This window comes from Bos indicus, chromosome 13, assembly GCF_029378745.1.
Source record: "Bos indicus isolate NIAB-ARS_2022 breed Sahiwal x Tharparkar chromosome 13, NIAB-ARS_B.indTharparkar_mat_pri_1.0, whole genome shotgun sequence".
NCBI lineage: Eukaryota > Metazoa > Chordata > Mammalia > Artiodactyla > Bovidae > Bos > Bos indicus.
Window position 1 is genome coordinate 66,596,231 of NC_091772.1, and position 25,798 is coordinate 66,622,028.

A 25,798-nucleotide genomic window follows, 5' to 3' on the forward strand; every position below is an offset into this window, starting at 1 on the left:
CTGTCACCTCCTCCAGGAAGCCTTCCTTGACTCCCCCCTACCCACACCAGACTAAGTTAGGTTATCCTTTTACAACCAGGATGGGCTTGGTCATAGCACCTAACCCACTATGGGTGTTCACACAATCGTTTCTAGTAAGTTTTTTAGGGTCTGTTTCTCCTAGACTGTCAGCTCCATGGCAGCAAGTCCCATGGCTGTCCTGGTCATCCTTTATACTCAGCATCTAGAATGGCCAGCACAGAGGAAATGCTCTACAAATATTTTTTGGCACCTCATCTCCCTCTGTCCCTCAGGTCTGTGGGTGGTGGCAGCCACCGGCTGTTACTCCTTTTTGGGCTCCTTCACTGCGTCCAGTTGGCTTCTCAGCTCTTCCATCACCTTTCATTTCCTGGATTAGAGTTCCTATTTTGTTAATATTCAAGTGTTTCCTGCTTAGACACAGACTCAAGTACTCCCCTACCAGGGCTCCAAGCTCCTGGTGGGAAGGTCACCGTCTTGTATCCCCAGGGCCTGGACACAGAGAAGGAACCAAAAGGAGAATGAATGAGTGAATTTCGTCGATGAACCTCTTTGCAGGGCAAGAATAGAGATAGAGGTGTGGAGAATGGACTTGTGGTCACAGTGGGGAAAGAAGGTGAGACATGTTGATAGAGTAGCATTGACATATATGCTTCCCTGGTGGCTCAGATGGTAAAGAATCTGCCTGCAATGTAGGAGAACCTGGGTTCGATCCCTGGGTCAGGAAGATCCCCTGGGGAAGGAAATGGCAATCCACTCCAGTATTTTTGCCTGGAGAATTCCATGGACAGGGGAGCCTGATGGGCTACAGTTCCTGGGGTCACAAAGAGTCAGACACAGCTGAGCCCCTAACACTTTCACTTTTTATGTGTAACAGACAGCTAGTGGGAAGCTGCTGTATAACATGGGGAGCTCGACTTGGTGCTCTGTGATGACCTAGCAGGGTGGGATGTGGCGGGATGGAGCAGGAGGGAGGCTCAAGAGGGTGGGGATATATGTATTCTTACAGCTGATTCATGTTGTACAGCAGAAACTAAAGTAACGTTGTAAAGCAATTAAAAATAAATTTAAAAAAAAAGGAAAAGGCTTCTCTTTATGGGGGGGGGAAAACAACCTCAATAATGCTAATGAATTGTCTTGTGAATAGAAAAGACTTTATAAACACCTCTAAGCCTGTAAAGTTCTTTGTAAACTATAAAGTTCCTGCCGCCAGATCTGGCTGTCCTGTTTCAGAGCTGCTCAGCCTTCCCGCAGAGGTGGCTGCAGACTGGGGAGGCTGAGAGAAGAAAAGAAAGATAATGGATTAGAGATAACGTCTCAACCAAAGCACAAGAGGTGGGGCGGAGCACAGGAACAGACGATGATTTAATCATCACAGGCTCATTTAGAGAGGCCTTTTCCTCCCTGACTGTCTCCAAAGCACCTGGACCCCCATGTGCTGTGCCAGGTCCCTTCATTGAAATTTCTCAGAACAGAGACTGGGTTGGAAGATGGTCAAGACCTGCCAGCTGACCTGCCTGGCGGGGGAGGGGGGTGGCTCTCTAGGAGTCACCCGGGACCAGCAGAGCAGGTGGAACTTGGGGTTCAGAGAGGAGAAAGGGAATTTCTGAGGTGCAGGGGAGTGACCCAGCCTGTCTTAAGACTAGATTCTCTCCCAAAGCAGAGCCTGAGACGAGGACTTAGGGCATGTAATTTCCTTGCGAGGTGAGCATGGCAAGCAGGGGTGAGAGAGTGGGGAGACGGGGAAGGAGTTGGTTGCTGCTGTGGGTACCTGGGACTCAGACCCCGGAGGACCCTCTGAGTACCAGGCACAATCATTCACCCCAAGGATGGGAGGCAGGGGCTCTTATCCACCAACTTACATTCCCCCAGGGGTTAAGCATCTCCGCAGGGGGCATGAACCCCTTTGTACCTCTGGACTGTGCCTATGGGTGGGTTGAGCAAGGGCTCAGGGCTCCCAAGAAAGCCTTGGGTGGAAAAATTAAGAGACTGGGTGGGTACTTGTGGGAAGATACTGCCAGTGTGCATGGGTGCTGTTCACCAGGGCTGCGGCTGAAAGGTGGGGTGAGGGGCTCTGACATGGGGTACCCACAGCATCTTCCGCCCTCTACTGCCCCTGATGTTCTCCAGCCTGAGTGTCCAAGCTCCATGGCCTTTTCTCCCTTCCTTCCTCCTTTCTTCCTTTCATCCTCTCTTTCTCCCTTTCATTTTCCCCTCATTTGTTCCACAAACACTCCCCCAGTTTTTATACACTAAAAACAGTGCTAGGTGCTAGGAAGAGTGGGTGAAAAAGATAGACATGGTTCCTGACCTGACAGCATGTATTCAAATAGAGAAAATGCTATAAATAAGTGTATGTGCAAATGAACAAGAGGATGCTTTCAGAGAGGAAGTGTTCTGAATGGAAGAAACAAGGAGCAGAGAGAAAACCTGGGGAGGGAGAGAGAAGCCATCTCAGGATTGCCAGGGAGGGTCCCTCTGGGCGGTGATATAAAGCAGAGCCCAAACGATGAGATGGGACCTCCTACCACCAATGGCTTCTGACTCCGCGGTTCTGAAACTCTGAGGTTTCAGAAAGTGACATGATATAAAACTTTTTTGTTGTGAGAACCAATGTAGGGTTATTAACTTCTTATTTTGCCAAGTAAAAACACACACACAAAATCTGACTTACAAAGATCATTTACTATCACCCTAATTTCATAAACATAAAGCCATCTTAAACACCGTTAAAGTAGGAAGGCCATGATCTTGGAATAAAGACTGACCTTTAAGTGAAATAGACTTAGTTGTATCAAAAATGCCCTCATATTGGCCCTTACTCTTGAAAACATCTCTCCATCTCAAGGGCTAACTTGGGTTTTAGGACACACTGTTATTTCCTTGTATTTCTGCCTCAGGGATTTTAGAAACAGGAAAGAAAGGTGAGGATTGCTTTGATCTGTCCATATTCAGCAATTTTTCCATCTGTAAAGTCAGAGTGGGTAGCTGCTTGAATTTGTACCTAAGGTGTGGATTAGAAAGGGGGAGGCCTTAGCAATTCATTTTGAAAGCACAGAAAGTATGTGGAATCCACACCCCCCCCCCCCACCCCATCCTCTCTGCACAGTGAATTCCTCTTTTACTCTCAAAACCCTGTTCAAATATCCCCTTCCTGGATTACTCTCTGTGATCAGTCATCCATCCTCCTGTTCCCGTTGCAGAAAGTCCTGGCCTGTACTGAGCACCTGTCCCCATACGTTGTGATGGAGGATTCTTTCTGGGTGGGGGGGAGTCAGTTCAGTCTTCCTTTCAGAGAACCTTGCATTTTCCCCAAACTCCTCACTGTGAATGTGGATAATTCAGAAATATAGGGAACAGAGAATTGTTAGCAGAAGAAAAAGGCAAGTGAAGTAACATTTATTATGTGCTGTTCAGATGCTTTACATGTGTTGTTTCATCTGAAGCCCTCACTTTCATAAAGACAGTCCCTCCCACACAACTGCTGTTCCTCATCCCATCCTTACACACTGGTTTTTTTTCCATCTATGATACCCTCCTTCTGGTCTCAGTTACCGTCCCCACCCCGCTCCTGTAGGGTCTGTTTCTTCTCCTGTGCACTTAAATGCATTTTACTATTATTATTTTTAAATTTTTGGCCATGCCAAGCAGCATGTGGGATCTTAGTTCCCCAACTAGGGATCAAACCCGCATCCCCTGCTGTGGAAGTGCAGAGTCAACCACTGGACCACCACCTGCTCCTGTGCACTTAGAGGAATGTGGTAAGTGCTTCCAGACCACACCATGCAATTAGGGTCTGCACTCAGAGAAATGCTCAGAGAGAAATGCTCAAATGAAGAGGCTGCCTGGCCCCTTCTAGCCTGCAAATACCGGGATCCTTTAAACCAGGGACTCTTTTGTTCCAGGGACTTCCCTGGTGGCTCAGATGGTAAAGAATCTACTTGCAATGCAGGAGACCTGGGTTAGATCCCTGGGTCAGGAAGATCCCTTGGGGAAGAGAATGGCTACCCACTCCAATATTCTTGCCTGGAGAATCCTATGGACGGAGGACCTTGGAGAGCTACAGTCCATGGAGTCGCAAAGAGTGAGTGTCCCAAGACTGTCCCTTGGGACAGTCCTGTGTCCCAAGACCGTCTAGAGCCGTTTCCAGCTGGATGATGATGATCATCCTGGAATATTGAATCTCTCCTTCTAAGATTCTGGAACACTTAAGATTCTACAAAAAGAGGAGGAAGCTTTTGCTTTAGGACTTGAGCAGTCTCTGCTACCTTGCCAAGGGCCCCCAGGCCGCAGGACCCCAGACAGACCACTTGAGGCCAGGCCCAGCCTGGAGGAGAGCCCTGACTTGCCTGTCTTCCCATCTACCAGCACATGTGCGGTCTCGTTCATAATTGATCCAGTTGCTTGGTGAGCAGGGGGCTGCAGATGCGTAGGGGTGGAGCGGGGAGGGGGTGCCCTGGAGAGACCCTCCTCTCCCATTTGAGGAAGCAATTGCCTCTGCCAGCCCCCCAGCCCCTTCCTCCACAACAGCTATTTAATGCCTGGCAGTCCCTGTGCCAGCCTCTGTCGCCTGCACCAACTGTTTCCCATTTCTCATTCTCCTGAGCAAGGAGCCAGTTTTCACTCGGCAATCCTTTATCAACAGGCTCCTGGGACTTGTGTGGCACTCCAGAGGCTGCCAATGCAGGGGACACTTCTTTGATCCCTGGTCAGGGAACTAGATCCCACCTGCTGCAACTAAGACTGGGCACAACCAAATAAATAAATAATTTAAAAATATATTCACTAATTAAAAAAAGAAGATACTAAGTGCTGAGCGTTGCTTCACAGATTGGGATTTCCAGAAGCAGAGTTCGGATGCGAGGTATTTATTAGAGATTAACACCTGTGAAAGGAAGAGGAGACAGCAGGGTTGGATGGGGGGAGAAGTCAACTGATGCAGGTTCTACAAAGCCTCAGGCAGCCCAGCAGGGAGCTCTGGAATGAGCATTGCCTGGCAGTGTGGCTCTTCGTCAGGCCTTAAAACCCTGGCTCACCCAGTGACCAGATGCAGGCTGTCCCGGGAAGGGTGTGACCGCAGGCCAGGTGGCTTGCTGCGGCTGAGGCAGACCTGGAAGGGCTGACAGCTGTTTGCTGCCATACTCCCCACACTGGGCAGCAAGCCCTTTCTTAAAGCGGGTATCTGGGCAGCCTCTCTCTTTGTCCCCCACCTCTGCCATAATAGGGCTTCCCTGATAGCTCAGTTGGTAAAGAATCCGCTTGCAATGCAGGAGACTCTGGTTCGATTCCTGGGTTGGGAAGATCTGCTGGAGAAGGGATAGGCTACCCACTCCAGTATTCTTGGGCTTCCCTGGTGGCTCAGCTGGTAAAGAATCTGCCTGCAATGCGGGAGACATGGTTTCGATTCCTGGGTTGGGAGGGTCCCTGGAGAAGGAAAAGGCTGTCCACTCCAGTATGCTGGCCTGGAGAATTCCATGGACTATAGTCCATGGGGTCACAAAGAAACACAACTGAGTGACTTTCACTTCACTGCCATAATCTAATTGAAACCTCCCCCACCCCCACCGCCTGCTCTATGCTAGTGCAGGAATTAACTAGCTTATTTTATAGATGAGTTCATAGAGGTTGAGCAGCTTGCCCAAAGCAACTTCTAAAAAGAAAGTGAGAGTTAGAAACCAGGTCTGTCCATGGCCAAAGTCTTATGGTCTCCTTATCACATCATGGGCTTCCCTGGTGGCTCAGATGGTAAAGAATCTACCTGTAATGCAGGAGACCTGGGTTTGATCCCTGGGTTGGGAAGATCCCCTGGAGAAGGGTGTGGCAACCCACTCCAGTATTCTTGCCTGGATAATTCCATGGACAGTGGAGATTGGTGGACTATAGTCCATGGGATTGCAAAGAGTCTGACATGACTGAGTGACTAACACTTTTGCTTATCACATCATAGGGGTCTTTTACATTTTTATATTGGGGATCCATTTTTACCCTTTTCTTTATTTAACTTTAAACTTTTCATTTTGAATTAGGGTATAGTGATTAACAATGATGTGGTAGTTTCAGACGAATAGTGAAGGGACTCAGCCATCCATATATACATTCTTGGTTTTTTTTTTTTTTGCCATGCAGTGCAGCTTGTGTGACCTCAGTTCTCCAACCAGGGATGAAACCTGGACCCACAGCAGAAATAGCGCCGAGTGTTAACCACTGGACCACCAGGGAATTTCCCTATCCATTTCTTACAGGCACAAACAGTAACTGGATGGGGAACACCAAGGATAATCTTCCCCAAATTTCACCTCCATCAAGTGTCTTTAGCAGCCAGACTTCTTTTCCCCCATCTTCCTTTAGGAATCCCCTCCCCACTGTCAGTCAGTCCAGAGGTCCAAGTGGGGCTCCACCTCCTGCACCAGAATAAAGGAGGAGCCAATCAGTGTATGATGTTCCCCTGGCCAGGCCATTGGAGAAGGCAATGGCAACCCACTCCAGTGTTCTTGCCTGGAGAATCCCAGGGACGGGGGAGCCTGGTGGGCTCCCATAGAGTCGGACACACGACTGAAGCAACTTAGCAGCAGCAGCAGGCCAGGCCATCAGTTCGTAGCTGGCATATGACCAGGGGAAACCAATCAAAGTGATTCCAGGACTCTGACTCTTAGGGGAGCTGCCAGAAAAGTTCTTGTTGCCCTTGAACTTGCAATAGAACTGGAGCTGCCAGTATGTTTCAGTTATTCATTGGTGTGTAACAAACCACCCCAAAACTTGGGAGTGAAGCAACAATGATTTATTATTTCCCAAGATTCTGTAGGGTGGCAGTGGTGCTTCTGCTGCACATGATGTTGGCTGGGGCCACTCTGTGGCTGCATTCAGCTGTGACTGTACTAAAAAGGCCCAGGACCAATAGAGTGGGAGTGGGGAGGTGAGCTGGGGGTGGGAGGTGGTCCACGCTAGGTGCTGACAAAAAGGAAAAGCAGTTTTTGCAAAAAGTTTAATGATCATTGTTGTTGTTGCCATTTTAGTCTCTAAGTTGTATCTGAGTCTTTTGAGACCCCATGGACTGTAGCCCACCAGGCTCCTCTGTCTATGGGGTTTTCCAGGCAAGAATACTGGAGTGGATTGCTGTTCCCTTCTCTAGTGGGATCATTCTAGACCAGGGATTGAATTCAAGTCTCCTGCATTGGCAGGCAGGTCCTTTACCTCTCAACCACCTGGGAAGTCCCAAAATGATAGTTAACATTGGTTAAAAGTCAGTCTGCTTTTTACCACCCAATGCTGACAATTCTAAACAATGTTTGAGTTAAACACCCACACTTCTAGGGCAGACTGCCATCCCCCCTTTGACAAAGTCTCTCGCTTAGGGTCTGGAACCTCTGTGATGACTATTAGTTGGGGAACCTCAGTTCTGCCCTGTGTTGCCTTTTTTCTCATATGGCAGGTCATCTTCCTGGAACTTTCCACGAGGTTTCCACTCTACATCAAGATACCCCAGTATTCCTTTCAGTACGGCAGCGGGATTCCAAGAGGGAGCATTCCAAAACGTCAAGCACAGATGCTCAAGTGCTTCTGAAGCCTCTTCTTGCCTCATCTATGCTAACATTCCATTGCTCAAAGCCAATCACCTGGCCAAGTCCAGTGTTCGCTGTAGGAGGGGACGCCCAAGGGCACAAATAATGGCAGATGTGGATCACTGAGGGCCACCACATGGGACTGACTTACCACCAGAAGAGGGTCAAGCAGAGCCTTGAGCTGCCGGGGTGTAACAGGCAGGGTCCTTGAAGGAGACAGAGGCACTGGAGCTGTAATTTCAGGAGACTATAATAAAGGAGCTATTGTGTTTAGGGAATTACGATAGCCTCGGGAATCCAACAAAGGATGATGCAGCTCCTCTGGGCTAGACAATGGAGCCTTTGGCACCCCTAGTTTGAAGGGCAAGAGCCAGATATGGTTACTGGAATCCAGGGAGAGTAGCTGTGGCTCCAAGAGGCTTCTGCCTGGCAGGAACTGGGGCCTTTGGTGGAGGGAGCTTACAGGGAGGGACCTGGGAAAGAAACAATCTACCTGTCTCTACTCCCTCCTTCTGATTGCTTGCTCTTGCTTCCCATTGGCCAGACCCTACTGGAAGCAAAAGGGAAGGGACCTTGCTGATGTCATCGGCTTCCATGGAATATGATTCTCTCTCTCGTATCTCCGCTCCACTCTGCCCTTTAGGGCTTATAAGTAGATAAATCTGCAGAGAAGAAAGGGAAAGTTTCAAGGTATCACTCACTCTGCCCCATCACATGTCTTTTTTTTCTTTCTCCTGTAGATCTCAGCTCAAATGTCACCTCCTCCAGGAAGCCTTCCCTATGTTCCTACCCTTCTCTGTGCTCCCATAACCCTTAGACTGACGCTGCCACAGTTGTGCTGGCACTGTCTGTTGAAATGACTTGTTTTCCACTCTCCCTATACTGGGCACGCCTCAAGGGCAAGGCATGTGTTTTAATTTCTCTCTGTGGCTGCAGCTGTGCCTAACACAGGGTCAGGACAGTAGAATATTCACTCCTGTTCACCAAGCGGATAAATGGATGCATAGTCCCCTCCAGTTCTGCTCCACTTCTGGACCCCTGCCCCTCGGGGGAGAAATGCTTTCTGAGAGCCCATGTGGAATAACTCAAGATCACCAATGGCAGGTGGGGCTGGGGGTGGGACACCCACCCTTGAATCCAGCTGTATCTTAGCACAGCCTCTCCTGCTTGTGATGCCAAGGCCCTGTCAGAGGCATGACAAACAGCTTGGCTGATGGCTTATAATGTCAGAGATGATGGAAACAGGGAGGCAACGGCTGAAAGAATGGGTTGGGGACGCTTGTCATAACTTTATTTGTGGGAGGTGAGTTCCTGTCGGCTGGGTGATGGATGGTGCCAGGGCAGGCACAATACAGACCCTTCCACTGCATCTCCCCCTTCTCTCTATACCAAATGGCTTTGGGGATGAAAAATGACTTTCTTGGGAGAACCGGGGGGAGGGGAACTTCACAGGAAGGGGGCCGTGCGGTCGGCACCTTGGAATGACTTTTGCTTTTCTTGCTAAAAGTTCCGTTTTGCCTAGTCCAGCCTGATAGTGTCTTTCCTTCCTCCCTTTCTTTGTTCCAAGGAGATCATTGAATAATCCCAGACATATTATCTGCCTTGGTCCTCAAAACTGCCTAAAAAGGAATGCAGACTATACAGATGAGGAAGCTGAGGCTTAAAGGAAGAAAGTGGTATACCTAAAGTCCTCTGTGAAGGAAGTGGCAGACCTGGGATTCAAACTTGAGTCTAGTTACTCCAAAGCCTGGCTCTCTCCATGAGGATGTAGTGAAGACCACGTAAGTAGCATGTGCCAAACTCCTTGGAAGCACAGTAAAGAGAGTAATTAATCTGATGGGGAAAAAATCAGGGAAGACTGCCCAGCAGAAATATTTGAGTTGATTCTTGAAGGGTGAATAAAATGTTAACTGATAGAGAAAGAGGACATTGGGGGTTGGGAAGAGAAAAGAGAAGAATAGCGTACATTTTTGTTTGTTTACTCAAAAGCTGTCATTGCCTTCTTTCTCCTTTCTAATAGAAACTCAATTTGGGGGATAATCCATCCTCCTACAAATGAACGTGAACAAAAATTAAGCCATTCATGAACTTTCTATTTGCCCTGTGGCTGATTGGTTTGGAAACAGGAATAGGAACAATTCCGGCCAATAAAGTAAAAGGAATATTTTCTCAAGTACTTCTGGGAAAGGTTTTCTTGCTGCAAAAAAAAAAAATCCCTCTTCTTTTGCAGGATGTGGTCGTGTTTTGTACGTGGTATCTGGAGATGTAGCAGCTATTTTGTGACCAGGAAGGTGAACAAACACATTAATGATGACATCATGGGAAGTTGGAAGGGACTTCATTGAGCTGCTGAATTAATGACTCCTGCAGCCATTAAACCTTGAAACTTAATCTTTGAGTTGATACATTTTTCTCATTGTTAATCAACTAAGTTGGTGGTTCCATTTTTGCAGCCCAAAGCATTCTGACTGATACAAGAGGATAAAAGGATGCCAAGCCAAGTGGTTGTCTTCATTGCTCAGGCCTGGGAGGGCTTAAGGTGCTGGCTTTGCAGTCAGACAGAGCCGATTCAAGTCCCAGCTAACTGCTTCCTAACTGTGACCTTGGACAAGTTGTAATGTTAATGTCTCAGTTAATGCCTGTGAGAGTCAGTTCCTGGGGAGGAGAAAACTCATACCATAGGACTTTGACAATAACATAAAGTAATACACAGAAAGGGCTGCTTTGGACTGTGCAGGGTGTATAGTAAGTACTCACTATTTCATACCAGTTCTGGTTGTTGCTATGGTCATCATTGATTTTTTTTTTTTTGCCTCTGTGGAAGCCTCTACACTCACCCCAAACTTACCCTATGACTGGACTCTTCTGATCTCTAATTACCAAATCCAGTTCCCATAATGCCGGTGGTTATGTAGATTTCAAGGTCCTGGAATTGCATTCCTGAATCTGGAGGAGGAGAAGGAAAGGGACAAGGTTGCCCTTCTTACTCCACTCACTCTCCCTGGGCAGCCCTGTTCACTTCCGCAGCTCAGCCTCGACAACCCCAGTGTACTTACTATGTCCAAACCCCTAGGTCTATTCTGAGGACAGACCTAGGACCCCTAGGACCCCATCTGAGCTTCAGGCTTTGAAGCATGGTGGAGACATATTGATCACTGTAACAGTGGGCATCAGGATTCTTCCTGAAAACAACTGTTTGGGTTGGGGGAATACTTTGATAAGCTTCCTTGGAGACAGGTGAGGCCCATTTGGGCATGGATGTGAGCAGGCGCTAAGATGTCAAGTGTGGTGGCTAAAAGGTGATGATATGGTTGTGGTAAACTGCTGGCCAAGAACCAAAGGGCGGAATTTGTAATCTGGGCTAGGAAAAGGTTGGAGGAAAAAAATAAGAAGACTTGGGAGTGGGGAGAGGGGGAGGGTGAAAGAGAATACAGCAAGCTATGAGACTAGATTCTGTATTACAGAGAGAGCCCCTCCCTCTAATGGCATGGGGATGCCCCCAACAGCTTGAAAATAGGAGATTTCCTATCTGAAGAGGAGTAGTCTGTAATGGTTAACAGGGCCCGTGCAGTGTTTACACCACTTTATCTGAAATCTGGCTATACCTGGCTATGTGACCCTGGGTAAGTTACCTGACTCCTTTGAGCTTTGGTTCCATCAACTGTAAAATGGAAATAGAGTCCTTGTTAGGATTAAATAAATGTTAAGCACAGTGCTGGCATGTGCTGGGCCTTGAAATAATGCCACCAGAAAACTGAAGTCAGAGTTATCTAAGGATTTAACCCAAGGTCACAGAGTCAAGCAATAGGGTGGAAAGAAAGTGGAAGTGTTAATCCCTCAGTGATGTCTGAGACTCTGCAACCCCATGGACTGTAGACCACTAGACTCCTCTGTTCTTGAAATTCTCCAGACAAGAATACTGGAGTGGGTTGCCATTTCCTCCTCTAGGGAATCTTCTCGATCCAGGGATCAAACCTGGGTCTCCCGCATTGCAGGCAGATTCTTTACTGTCTGAATCACCAGAGTTAGTAGAGATGCAATAAGGTGGAGGCAGGCTTCAAAGCCAAGAATACCTGATCCCAGAGGATCCAAGTTTCTCACTGAAGGTGGCTTTACGGAGACAGGACCAAGGCCAGGGCACCAGCTCAGGGCTGGTTTTCGGGCAGCTGACTCCTTGCTCCTGAGCGCTGGCTCTGCCAACTGAGGCTAAGAGTTGACTTTGCTTCCCCGTCTCCCCCACCTTCCCTCCTCCTCGCTCTCCTGGACAGTATTTCCCTGGGGCTCCCATTACCAATTTGCAGAGCAAAGGCGCGCACAGGCAGTTCAGGGGTGGCGCGAGCTCAGCAGCACTGGTATTGTTTTTAATTCAATATTTTGTCCCTGTGCGCCAGCCACCTTTATTGGATGAGAACACTGTTATTGGATCCTGCCCTGCAGGAGAAAATGCAGACTTCCCCTGACAATGGCAGCTAGGTTGTTCTAGAGTCTGATGAGTCGGGGCAGGGCAATAAGACAGCAGAGAGTTCCAGAAAATCTGGTGATTACAAGCTGTTCTGTGACACGCACAAAATTATTAACATATGTATTCTTGACCTTTCCCCTTGCCCTCCTTTCCAGGGAGGACAAAGCCCAGGAGGCAGCCTTCACATCACCTTCTTCCTTTTCCAGCACATCCAGTGTGTATCTTGGCTCTGCTGATTTTTCTCCAGCTTTTGCCCACCCCTAGCACACCCGGTTCAAGCCCCAAGCACCTCCTGCCTGGACAACTGGTCTACCCATCCTCCCCTGCAATACTCAAACCTGTTGTCCTTATGATACACTACCTTATTTGGGATCTCCCCAAAGCCTGAGATAAGAATTCATATATACAGAGTTTATTTGGAATATGACCCCAGGGAACACTGGCCAGACCTCTGGGAGCCAGTGAACAACACCATAGCTCAGAGTTACCCCACCTGAGGAGTGAGGGAGCTGGGCATTTATGTACTAAGTTCTATCAGGCTGAGAGCTGCTCTGGAGTGGGAGGATAGGGTGGACTGTTAATTCTCTGACACCTCTGACCTGCTCCACAGACAGTCAAAGCATGTTCCAGTGGCCAGAGCAAGGCTGCTCAACTGAATTCTTGTAGATAGTGTGCCTGTGTGCTCGGTCATTCAGTCGTGTCCAACTCCTTTTGACCCCATGGATTGTATGTAGCCTGCTCAGCTCCCCTGTGCATGGGATTCTCCAGGCAAGAATCCTGAAATGGGTTGCCATTTCCTCCTCCAGGGGATTTTCCTGACCCAGGGATAGAACCTGTGTCTCCTGCGTCTCCTGCATTGGCAGGAGGAAGCCCTGGGAAGCCCTTATATATAGCTAGCACCTTCCCCTAACTGGGCTTTCCCCAGCTTTTTTAGGTGGTAGAGCAACACCTTGAAATCATTGTCCTTCTTGCAAAATAGCGTGAAATGGTGGCAAATTAATTTTTTTAATGAGTAAATATATAATTTTATGCTAAAATCAAATACTATCTTGTATAGGGCTCTGCCATAAGAAGTGAAGGCAGGTGCTACAGCTGGGGGACATGCACTGAGAGAAAATGACCAATGAAGGTAATTCTACCCGTTAACCCTTCCCTCCACGAGTCGGCCTATAACTGCCAGTTTTCCACAACTGGATTTTGGAACAGCTGGGAGCAGTTCATGAAAGGGTTCCATAGGACCATAATTTGAAAACCACTAGATGAGTGGCTGGAGTAGGAGAGACCAATTAATGGGCAAGTTGCTCTTCCTGTATTTGCTAGTTACTTAAAACCAACTAGTGGCCTCCCTGGAGCAAGCCAATAGGACTCTGTGTGTTTTTGTATTAGCTTCATTTTTTATCTCTGTTGTATGCTCTTCTCCGTGTTTTTTTCCTTTTTCTTAAACCTTCTTTTAATTTGGGCTACCTTGTTGTGTTTTATGTATCTTCTTGTGCTTAGTTGCTCAGTCGTGTCCGACTCTTTGCGACCCCATGGACTGTAGCCCGCCAGGCTCCTCTGTCCATGGGGATTCTCCAGGCCAGAATACTGGAGTGGGTTGCCATGCCCTTCTCCAGGGAATCTTCCCAATCGAGGGATCAAACCCAGGTCTCGTGCATTGCAGGCGGATTCTTTACCAGCTGAGCTACCAGGGAAGCTATGTGTCTTCTTAAGTCACTTTAAATCCTTTCTTCCTAAATCACCAGGAATAAGGTGATGGTATAAGCAAAAACACATAAATAGAAAATGTAATAAGCTCCATAAAAACCTCTTCCAAAAATACCAACAGTGGTTATTTATCATGGAGAGAAATAGGATGGTTAGAGGTGCGTTGGGGGAGGGGAGCATCCAAAGAGAATAGAAACCATGTCATTTTACAAAGCTTAAGGTGTGGCATTACAAATAACTAACACATGGCATGGACATAAAAAACAGTTTTATTTGATTGCCTTTGTAAATACTTATATATTTTATATATTTATTATTTACTTCTATAATACTTGTTAAGGATAGAAATTGAGAAAATGCAAATAAACAACAAAAACGAAAAGAAGAAAATTAAAGCCACTCATAGCCCACTCCTCAGAGAGCATCACCACTGACATCACATAGCCTTTGCATCTTCTTCATGTAAGATCCGGACTTCCCAGGTGGCGCTGGTGGTAAAGAACCCACTTGCCAGTGAAGGAGACATAAGGGCCATGGGTTTGATCCCTGGGTGGGAAAGATCACCTGGAGGAGAGGATGGCAACCCATGCCAGTATTCTTGCCTGGAGAATCCCATGGACAGAGGATCCTGGTGGGCTATGGTCCACAGGGTCGCACAGAATCGGACACAACTGAAGCGACTTAGCACACATGCACACATGTACGTAAGATTCAGAGAAGGGGGTCCCAGCTGATCTAATAGGACTTTAGATTGTAATAGAATCTGATGGACTAATTAACGCCCCCAACCAGGTGGTGAGGGTGATGAAGAAGAGGAACAAGAAGAAAAGAACAGGAGGAAGAGAAGTAGGGAAGGGAGCAATGGGAAAGAAAAGAATCTTTTGAGCTTTTGTGGGCATCTGAGGGTAGATGGGGAGTTGGGAGAACAGGGTATTGTCTACCACTTGGTCTCATTCAGGGATGGAGCCTGACCCTCTTATAGAGAGATGCTATGGAAAGAGGAAGTGAGATTCGAGATACAAGCAGAACTGCTTTGGCGTCCAAAGGGCAAGTCCCACCTAGACTGAGGAGAGATGCCCACTCCCTACAACTCTGCAGGACACACTCCAGCTCTGCTGCTCTGAGGACCCAACCAGGAGCCCATGACACCTCCAGGTCCTGCAGTTTCTGGAGCGCCAGGGAGCAACACCCTGAGGAGCGTACCAATGGCGAGGGTGAGGCTTCCCTTCGTTACTTGGGGGCAACAGCTGCTAATGAGGCAGTCAGTCCTTTCTTTCTTTCTTTCTTTCTGAATTTCATTTATGTATTTATGGCTGCTCTGGGTCTTCGTTGTTAACACGTGGACTTTCTCTAGTTGTGGCTACTCTAGTTGCGGTGCGTGGGCTTCTCATTGCAGTGGCTTCTCTTGTTGCAGAGCATGGGCTCTAGAGTACACGGGCTTCAGTAGTTGCGGCTTGTGACCTCTAGAGAGAGGACTCGGCTGTGGCGCACAGGCTTTGTTGCCCTGCAGCATGTGGGATCTTCCTGGATCAGGGTTGGAACCTGTGTCCCCTGCATTGGCAGGAAGATTCTTAACCCTAGACCACCAGAGTAGTCTAAGAGGTCAGTCCTTTGAGAGGACCAACCAGGGGTGTACATGGGCATGTGCACGCTCAGAAAGAACTCAGTTGTTTATGAGAATTAGGCTGGGTGAGGTGGGGTTGCTTTGACTGGTGTAGGAAGAAGCTCTGTGTCAGAGAATATTAAATAATGTCAATGGGACATCATTTATGTGCTCAGGAGGTCAGGCTTGGAAAAATTTAGGTCTTTTAAATGTATACATGGATATGCACAGATTTTTTTTTTCTAAGCAAAAATTTGAGATCTCACTCTGAGTAGAGGATTTGCTGAAACTTCTGTGGAGGTTGACGTAGAGTGGTTTTTCTTAAGGTGTGTTTCTCAGAATACTGCTTCCACCGATGTTGCATGAAAAATGGCTTCTGTGGTCAAATAGACTGGAAAGCATTGAGTAAAGCAGTTAAACAGGTTTTCCCCTACAAGACTGCTTGGAGCTTTTTAATATACTGACATGCATCGTGATCCTCTAAGAGAAGATGTACACTTAGCAGCTGCCCCTCCATGTCGACCTGGTGTGCAGGTCCATTCTCTGCCCTCATTGATGTCTACCAGGAATGGTTCAGGGAGTCTAAAGGGGTATTAATCAGATGCTCAGTTTATCAATAGGTCACGGTGGCAGCCAATGATGGGAATGTCACTCTTTGGCACCTCACCTGCTTCTTCGATTTTTTATATCCATTGGTGCATAGCAAATTACTGAAAAACTCAGGAGGTTAAAATACCAAAGCATTTATTATCTTGGTGTTTCTGTGGATGAGGAAGTCAGGACTGGCATAGATGGATGATTCTGGTGCCCCGTGTCTCAAGAGGCTGCAGTGAAGATGTCAGCCAGGGTTGCACCACCTGAAAGCTTGACTGCATTGGAGGCTCCACTTCCAAGATGAACCCAATGACTCGCTTCCTGACATTCACACCCTGTGTAATCCTCTCCCACAAAGAACTGGTCTGACCTGTGCAGCCCATAGGATGTTGCAGAAATGATGGACTATAACTTCTAGGATGAAGTCACAAAAAACGTTGGAGCTTCCACCTTGATCTCTCTTGGATCACTTGCTCTGGGGGATGCCAGCTGTCGTGTTATGAGAACACATGGGTGGTCAGATGGATCCATGTGATCAGGAATGGAGGTCTCTGGCCATCAGGCACCATCAACCTGCTGGGCGTGGGACTGACCCATCCTGGAAATGATTGACATCTTGACTTTAATCTCAAGAAAGACCTTGATCCTGCTAAAACTGCTTCCAAATTCCTGATCCACAGAAACTGTGTGAGATAATAAAGGTTCATTGTTGTTTTAAGCCACTCTGCTTTTAGGTAACTTGTTACACAACAGTAGATAGCTAATCCATCTCCTTAGTGCTATGCATGCATGCTAAGTCGATTCAGTTGTGTCCGACTCTGTGCAGCCCTATGGACCGTAGCCCACCAGGGTGCTCTGTCCATGGGATTCTCCAAGGGAGAATGCTGAAATGGATTGCCATGTGTTCCTCCAGGGATTCTTCCTGACCCAGGGATCGAACCCATGACTCCTACATCTCCTGCATTGGCAGGTAGGTTTTTTACCACTAGTGCCACCTGGGAAGCCCCCTTAGTGTTAAGGTAGGTAGTAAACAGCTGCTTCAGTTCACTGGCTATGGAACTTGCTTACTTCCTAAGTTAGAAGTGGTCCTTTCACTGACCCCAAATAGTGATTGCATTAAGAATTCTCTCTATTCCTTTTTTTTTTTTAATATAAAGTTGATTTTTAAAAAATGTCTATTTATTTATTTGGCTGAATCAGGTCTTTGGTTGCGGCATGAAAATCTTTTGTTCCCTAAACAGAGATTGAACCTGGGCCTCCTGCATTGGTAGCATGGAGTCTTAGCCATTGGACCACCAGGGAAGTCCCTCCATTCCTTTTTATGAGAGCCTCTCAGCAAGGTCTGACTCACTGGGACCATTGGTATGAGGCATTGATGGGGAACCCCTCAGAATTAGGGGTTTATGAGACTTGTTACACTGTTAGGAGCTGTTGTGTGTACTGGCACTCATGGCTTTCCCAGCCCTACACACTTGACCAGGGAATCCTTTCTTGTGCAATAGACACAGTTGGTCCCTACCCACGTCCTTTCTTCCTTCTCCCTCCCTCCTAAGAGAAAGCCTCAAGAAAAGATGATCCTTTTTATTCTTTTTGATGTTATTGTGGCTGGAACTGCCGCTGCCATTCGGTTGCCAGGAGAGTAAGAAAATGAACTCCCATGCATCCATTACCTAGCTTCAGCAATTAACAGCTCACCAATAAACTTCTCATCCTGGCTTCCACCCACACCCACATCCATCCCCCACACTCACCCCCACACCTACCCCCCCCACCTTGGATTATTTTGAAGCAAATTCCTGTCATCACATTATTTCATACAGAGATTTCAGTATGTATCTCTCAAAGATTAGGACAATGTAATTCAATTCTATTATCATACTTTAACAATAATAAAGCCCCCAAATAATTCCTTTGTGTTGCACCTCCCTGACTGTTAGAGTTATTACTTGGCTCCCAGTGTATCTAAGAAAGCAAACTCTCCTTGTATCTAATTGAGACCTGTGCCTACTGGGAGAGATAATTACTCTTCAGCATTCAGTAATCATCTGTGCTTGGATCATAAGTGTCAGCACCATTTGGGAGGTTCACTGAGCTCAAATCCCTACTGTGCAGTGCATAGTCAGACAGGCTTGGATTGGAGTACTGCCAGTGACTAATACTATGGCTGTGGGCAAGTGACTAAACCTTCTACATTTCAGCTCTCACTATTTAAAAATATTGGAGTAGGATTTCCCTGGTGGTCCAATGGTTAACAATCTGCCTGCCAATGCAGGGGATACGAGTTTGATCCCTGGTCCGGGAAGACTCCACATGCCATTGGGCAACTAAGCCCCTGCACCACAACTACTGAAGCCCCTGTGCCTGGAGCCCGTGCTCTGCAACAGAAGAAACCATTGCAGTGAGAACCCCACGCATCCCAACTAGAGAGTAGCCTGAGCTCGACAACGAAGACCCAGTACAGACAAGAGTAAATAAGTAAGTAAACAAACAAATCTTTTAAAAAAGATAGCAAACAGAAAATCCAAAATAAAAAATTAAAATACTAGAGTAGACAGGATCTGAGAACCTGGACTTGCGGAGTGAGAGGCAGAGGGAACAAAGACTTCTCTTGAAGCCCAGAAACTGCATTCTACTCCCCAGGAAATATAGATCCCCTTTCCACTGCCTACCCTGCGACTCTTCCCCGATTATTCAGTGCCTGAATGGAGGCGTCTGGATTTCTTCGACACTGTCATATGTTTCCAATCAGTCCATAATGGCAGGGTAGGAGCTCAATATTGGTGATAAATACACTTTATGAGTGTTTTTTCGGAGGATATTTTCTTAAAGGCTGTTCCAACAAATAATTTATTGTGGCAATAAAAGATGGAGGAGGAGACTCTGATTACATCTTGGAGCACCTAAAGCTTGAAGTTTAAGGAAAACTAGGAGGCCCACAGCTACTTGAAATTTTCCAGAAGGAATCATTCTTCCACATTAGATTTTTTAAAAGGTTACAGCCCAGCAGCTGGTCTCCAGAGTGGTGCCCTTTTCCCGTCTCTCTTGTGGAAGCCACGCTCAAATCATCATCGTTATCACATGTTTTTGGACTGTTTGGTGCATAACCCATAGCTCTTCTTTTTTTTTTTTTTCCTTTGTTAGTTTTTCTATGTATACTTTACATAAATCATATTAGTGTACCATGTAATGTTCTACATCTATATATATTGCAAAACAATCACCACATAAGTCCAGGTAACATCTTTGTTGTTTAGTCACTAAGCCCGTCTGACAGTTTGGTCACCCTGTGGATTATAGCCCGCCAGGCTCCTCTGTCCATGAGATTTCCCAGGCAAGACTACGGGAGTGGGTTGCCATTTCCTTCTCCAGGGGATCTTTCTAACCCAGGGATCAAAGCCATGTCTACTGCATTGGCAGACTTATTCTTTACCACTGAACCACTTGGGAAGTCCATCCTACATCATTACAAAAATTATTTATTCTAGTAATGAGAACATTCAGGATCCGTTCATCTAGCTACTTTCAAATATGCACACAGTATTATTAATTATACCCACCAGGCTATATACTATAATACATGAGTAATTCATCTTAAAACTGGAGATGTGTACCTTCTGACCCCCTTCACCCATTTTGCCCACTCCCCACCCCTCCACGTCAGGCAGTCATCAATCTGTTCCCTGTATTCATGAGCCCATTTTTTTCTTTTGTTTTAGATTTCACATCTAAGTGAAATCATATGGTATTAAGCTTTTTCTGTTGGACTTAGTTCACTTAGCATATACACAGCTTTTCTGAACTTTCCTCATCTTTAACATTGGAATAGCATTTTGTTAGGGTTTGGGGTAGGGATTTGAAAGTATTTGATAGTATTATTGCCAGGATTGTATCAATTTTTCAGTAGATTGATTGGTTCATCTATTAAATCAGCAACTGTAGGGAGTGCCAGTTGAGTGCTGTTGCTGCTGCTGCTTTGCTTCAGTCGTGTCTGACTCTCTGCGACCCCATAGACCGCAGCCCACCAGGCTTCCCCGTTCCTGGGATTCTCCAGGCAAGAACACTGGAGTGGGTTGCCATTTCCTTCTCCAATGCATGAAAGTGAAAAGCGTAAGTGAAGTCGCTCAGTCGTGTCCGACTCTTAGCGACCCCATGGAGTGTAACCTACCAGGCTCCTCCATCCATGGGATTTTCCAGGCAAGAGTACTGGAGTGGGGTGCCATTGCCTTCTCCGAGTTAAGTGCTAGGTGTTGTATTAGGTTCTGAGGTTGCTGTGGTGAGCAATGCAGCAATCCCTGGCCTTGTGGAGCATAGCGTATGAAAGAGAAAACAGACCCTCCCCAATGAGTGAAAAGAAGATAAATACAGAAACACAAATCACAAGTGTTCTGAAGATAATGGTCAGGAATGCTGATGGAGAATCTTCTCGTAAAAATTTACTTGTGTCTTTATTTATTTGGCTGCTGATTTACCAAGCAGGGTCTTTTGTTGGGGCACACAGACTCTCTAGTTGTGACGTGCAGTCTCAGGAGTTGCAGTGCACAGGGCCTGGTTACTCCACAGCATGTGGGATCTTAGTTCCCTGATCAGGGATCAAACTTGTGTCCTCTGCATTGCAAGGCAAATTCTTAACCACAGGACCACCAGAGAAGTTCCTGATGGAGAATCTTCAGGGGAGGGAGGGACTATTATAGATCTCATAGTCAAGGAAGATGCCTGTGATGTGGTGACATTAAGCTGAGACCTGAAGAATGGGGGCCCCAACCTTTATCCCTGGGGAGGTTCCTAAGGAATTATTAATGGACCTTCCCATCAAGATAAAATTGAAATATCACAATGTGATATTCAAGATCCTCCATGATGAGGATTGCTAGATAAAATACAGGATGCCCAGATAAACTTGGATTTCAGATAAGCAACAAAAAGCTTTTGGTATGTTACTACATATTCCATGGAACATATTTATATATTTACTTATTTATTAAAATATTTATTTATTTGTCTGCACTTGGGCTTAGTTGTGGCATGCAGGATCTTTAGTTGCAGCATGCAAACTCTTAATTGTGACATGTGGGATCTAGTTCCCTGACCAAGGATCTAACCCAGGCTCCCTGCATTGGGAATGCAGAGTCTTAACCACTGGACCACCAGGAAAGTTTCTGGAACATATTTATACTAAAACCTTTTTTATCATTTAACTGAAATTCAGACATGATTGGGTGTCAGTTGGGGGCTGGCGTGAGGCACTCCGCCCGTGGCAAAGGTCATGAGGAAGGAGGCTCGACATACGCAAAGGTGGGATCGAGCCTCAGGAGTCCCCCTGGAAATTCTCAAGCATCTACCCCCATAACCAGAGCCTGCCTACTTTGCTACTTTGTGCTCTCACCTACACCTCTGACTTTACGGGGGGCTGTCCCCCACCACCTCTTTCGGAGAAGGAGTTAACTTAGAGCTCCAGTTAATAAAAACTCCTGGGCGTGACAAGAGTGTTTTAACCTACAAACTCCTCTGAAGGTTCTCTAGCCTGCCTGACAGGCTTGTCCGGCCACATGTGATTGCTCACAGCCTCCCAACTGTGAGAGGCATGAGATGCTTTAAACCTTCTAAAAACAGGTTCTTTAGAAAAGTTAGAAAACCATTAGTACAAGTATAGTGGGCTGATTAGAAATTGTATTGGTGAAGGGTTTTTCATTTGTTGAGCCAATGTTTATTGCTAAGTCTCCACATCCCCTGCCCTTATACACATTAATGAATATATAGAAGAAATAAGTATTAACCTTTGATATTAATCACATTAGACCTTAGGCTAAGCAAATTCCTTCTTTAATTAAAACCCACTACACCCTCACCCTACAGGAATGTAACTTTATCTGGTACCTTCGGAAGGTGGCGTCTGTTTTAAGAATAATCACCCTTGGAGAAATAAGTGTTCTGGTTGACTGACCGCTGTCACAAGGAGAGGGTCATAAATTGTCAGCAGGCCCCCTGGCCAGAAGATGATTTAACACCCCTAAGACCTCTGTATACATTTGTATGAAGCACCTGACTTTAATAAAAGTCAGGACTGCTGTCCCCGCGTGACTTTTGTATAACATGTCAGTGTATAAAAACAGACTCTGGAAAATAAAGAATGGGGATCAGTTTCTCGAAATACTGGTCTCCCCATGTCGCTCTCTCTCTCAAACTCTGGCTGAGTCTCCATCTGGAGCGCGGAACCCACCAAGCTTACTTATTATGCCTGGGCTTCTAAGATCTGACCGGGGAGGCCTCAGTGTCTCCTCTCCTTCGGGAGAATGGAAGGACACCTGCGGCCTATGTAAGTGGTGCAAGCTTCTTGTCTTGAAGTTTTATTGGTCTCCCGCGTAAACCAAGCTACTCAGCCTCTTTTCTCCACCGAATTTTCCTGCTGAGCTATCCTCATTCTATTACTCTTTATATCTCTAATTAATATCTAATTGAAGCTATTGTATCCTGATCCTCGCCGAAGCCGTCTCCCCTTCGAATACCCTGGATCAGCCTGGGCTGGCCCCCGGCAGGTGTCATGTTTTTATGTGTTAAATCCCTTAATTCTCTCTGTGCTCCTCCTCAGCTCAGCTGCCCTCTCCTCTATTACTTCTTACCATTCCCTCCACACACAATATTCCCTGTCCAGTTCCTTGTCTATGTCCATGCTGTTTCTTCTGTCCAGGTCACCCATCTTTCCCCACGTCCTCTTGGCAAACTCTTCTCATCCTTTAAGCCCTAGTCCAAATGGCACCTTCTCTGGAAAACCTTCCCTGGAAGGTATTGCTACTGCTACTGCTAAGTCACTTCAGTCGTGTCCGACTCTGTGCGACTCCATAGATGTCAGCCCACCAGGCTTTCTTGTCCCTGGGATTCTCCAGGCAAGAACACTGGAGTGGGTTGCCATTTCCTTCTCCAATGCACGAAAGTGAAAAGTGAAAGTGAAGTCGCTTAGTCGTGTCCGACTCTAGTGACCCCATTGATTGCAGCCTACCAGGCTCCTCCGTCCATGGGATTTTCTAGGCAAAAGTATTGGGGTGGGGTGCCATTGCCTTCTCCGCCCTGGAAGGTATATTATCCTAATTTCAGGGTGCTCCCCAAACATGGTTCTCATATGATTTTGCCTTATGATTTTATATTTTAAGGCCTGGTTTCTAAAAATACACAGACTTGACTGAATACCTTAAAAGGAAAGGATATAAGAAATGAGTTCATTTTCCCCGCCCTACTCCCTCTCCCCCAATTCCCACTCAACTCTTAGTCAAATATTGATTGAGTACTTTACTGTGCCAGGCACCAAGCTAAGTGCTTTGCATGCAGCATCTCTTGTAAATTCCCCATAATCTTATGATGTAAATTCAGTTGGATCTCCACTTTTCGGAGAAGGCAATCAGGTACATAGCCACTTGCCTCTGTCTCTACACCTGTAAAATGAGGATGATTTTACATCCTCATCTTCCTTGTTACGTTTTCTCCCCAACTAGGATGTAGGTCCTAAAAGGGCAGGAACTTATCTCCTTACAAACTTCGATATCCTCAGAGCCTAAAATTGTGTCTGGCATTGACCAGGCACTCAGTGAATTCCTGAATAAATGAATGAGTCACCTTACATATGAGAAGACTGCAACTTTGACAGAGAGAAAGTAACTTGTCTAAAAGCACAGAGGTGATTGTGGTGGAACTTTGGCTAGAACCAAAATTAGTGATGTGTTGGTAAAGGTTTAACAGTCAGCTCACTGAAAAACCAAGAGTCATGATTTGTAGCATATGTTGATTTCCATGTTGTAAATACGCCCACTGAGGTGGATTTGAAGGAACCAACCTGATGTCAACTGGCTTGTAAATTTCCTTAAAGTTTAACCCCAGGGTCTTGCAAGCCTGTCTATATAAGCTGGTTCCAGATACCAAGAACTGGGACATAGTTCTAAAGAGTACACAATTCCAAAGTACACACTCCCACCATTACTCTGTCCTGCATCCCTGAATGAGGCACAGTCTACCCCCACAGCTGAGTAGGAGAGGAAAAGACACTCAGATAACTCAGTTCAAAGCAGATTGCATAGGTGATTGTTAAAAACCATAAACCCAATCACAACCCGCCCCCCCCCCCAACCCCCCTGCTTAAAACCTTTTCAATATCTTCCTAATGCTCTTAGCAGAAAATCCAATCTCCTTATCATGACCCACAAGGCCCTTTTGTGGAAACTCCTCCTCCTGTACCGAACACTGTATCAGGGTTTTTGTCATAGGATATAGTGGTTAACATGACATCCACAATTCCTGCTCCCATGCAGCCTGTGTCCAGTAAATGAGGCTGTCAATAAACAAGTAATCAGCCATTAAGGACAGACCGAGACACAGTGAAGTAGAGAAGGTGCTAGGAAAGAGAATTGTGAGGAGGGTTTGCTTACTTGGACCCAAGGTGAGTAGTGGAAGATTATGCTAAGATAGTGACATTGGAGGTCTGAAAGATGAGAAACAGTTGGTTGAGGTGTGGGGCTAGTGGCTAGGCAGAAGAGGAGAGGATTTGGTAGTTTGAGGAATAAAAATAATTTCTGTACAATTGGAGACAGTGAAGGTAAGATGAGAAGGATGGTTATCAATATTGTGATGGTCAGAATGTTTGTGTCTCCCCAAGAAACCCATAATTTGACATTTTAACTCCCGAGATGATGGTATTAGGAAGTGAGGCTTTGATGAACTGATTAGATCAAAAGAGTGGAGCCCTCCTGATTAGTTTTGTAAAAGAGGTGGGAGAAAAATCCCTCACCCCCTTCTGCCATGTGAAGATACAGTAAGAAGGCACTTCTGTGAATCCTAAAGCAGGCCCTCACCAGACAAGGAAACTGCCAGTGCCTTGATCTAGGACTTCTCAGCCCCCAGAGTTGCGAGAAATAAGTTTCTGGTGTTTATAAGCCAGCCACTGTATTTTTTTTTTCCATAGCAGCCTGAAAGGACTAAAACAGACAGCATGAACATGAAAAGCACCAGACTAATAGCCAAGGGAACTAGCAGAGAGGCTTAGCTCTCTTTGAATACAGAAACATTTAAATCCCAGGAGCTCAGATGCACTCTTTGAATAGTTCTTTTCCAATGATGGGCAACTTTCACCTACAGAAAACCTATTTACACCACTTAAGTAGAAACAGGATTATCCAGTTTCCACTGGCCTTTGCATAGATGAATAAACAGAAGCCCAGAGAAGGAAATGTCATCACCAACTGTTCCGCAGGCACTAACAACTGTCTGGTCTTGGACACTACACTTTCTGAGCCAGTGCTGTCCAACAGAAATGGAATGGAAGCCACAAAGAGAGCCACACGAGTACTTTACATTTTCTACTAATCACATTTTAAAAAGTAAACAGAAATGGTGAAGTAAATAGTAAAGTGAAATTAAATTTTATATTTTATTTGACCCTAAGTATAACTTCAACATGTAATCAACGCAAGTCTTAGAAATCAGATGGGTATTTTCTTTACACTTAAAGCACATTTTAATTCAGACTAGCCATAGTTCAAGCCCTCAGTAACCACATGTGGTTAGTAGGTAGAGTACTGGACAGTGCAGTTCAATGCCTCAGTTTTCTCTGTGAACTGAGAATAAAATGAGGAATAAAACTGCCTAGGTCACTGAATGGATTAAGAGAGGACAAGGGAAACACCGTGCATTCTGCCCTGCACTCCGCCCAGCACGTAGGGGGCGCGCAATAAATCTTGCTTCCTTTACTCTTTTCTTTTAACGCACCGCCCCCTTCAAGTCTCCGCCCCTTTCCCCGCCTCCTTCAGGTTCCGGGCGGAAGTAGTGCTGTTAAAAGCAGGGCGCTTTGCAGTATCGCTGCATTTTACTGCAGTGTGG

General features: G+C 46.2%; 1 long non-coding RNA gene across 1 annotated transcript; it reads left to right on the forward strand.

The window, feature by feature from the left end:
* Nucleotides 1-9,109: 9,109 nt before the first annotated feature.
* LOC139186405 (uncharacterized) lies at nt 9,110-9,968 on the forward strand. The gene is made up of 2 exons (XR_011569949.1): nt 9,110-9,358; nt 9,808-9,968. It is a non-coding gene; the product is annotated as an uncharacterized lncRNA (long non-coding RNA).
* The last annotated feature ends 15,830 nt before the right edge of the window (nt 9,969-25,798 follow it).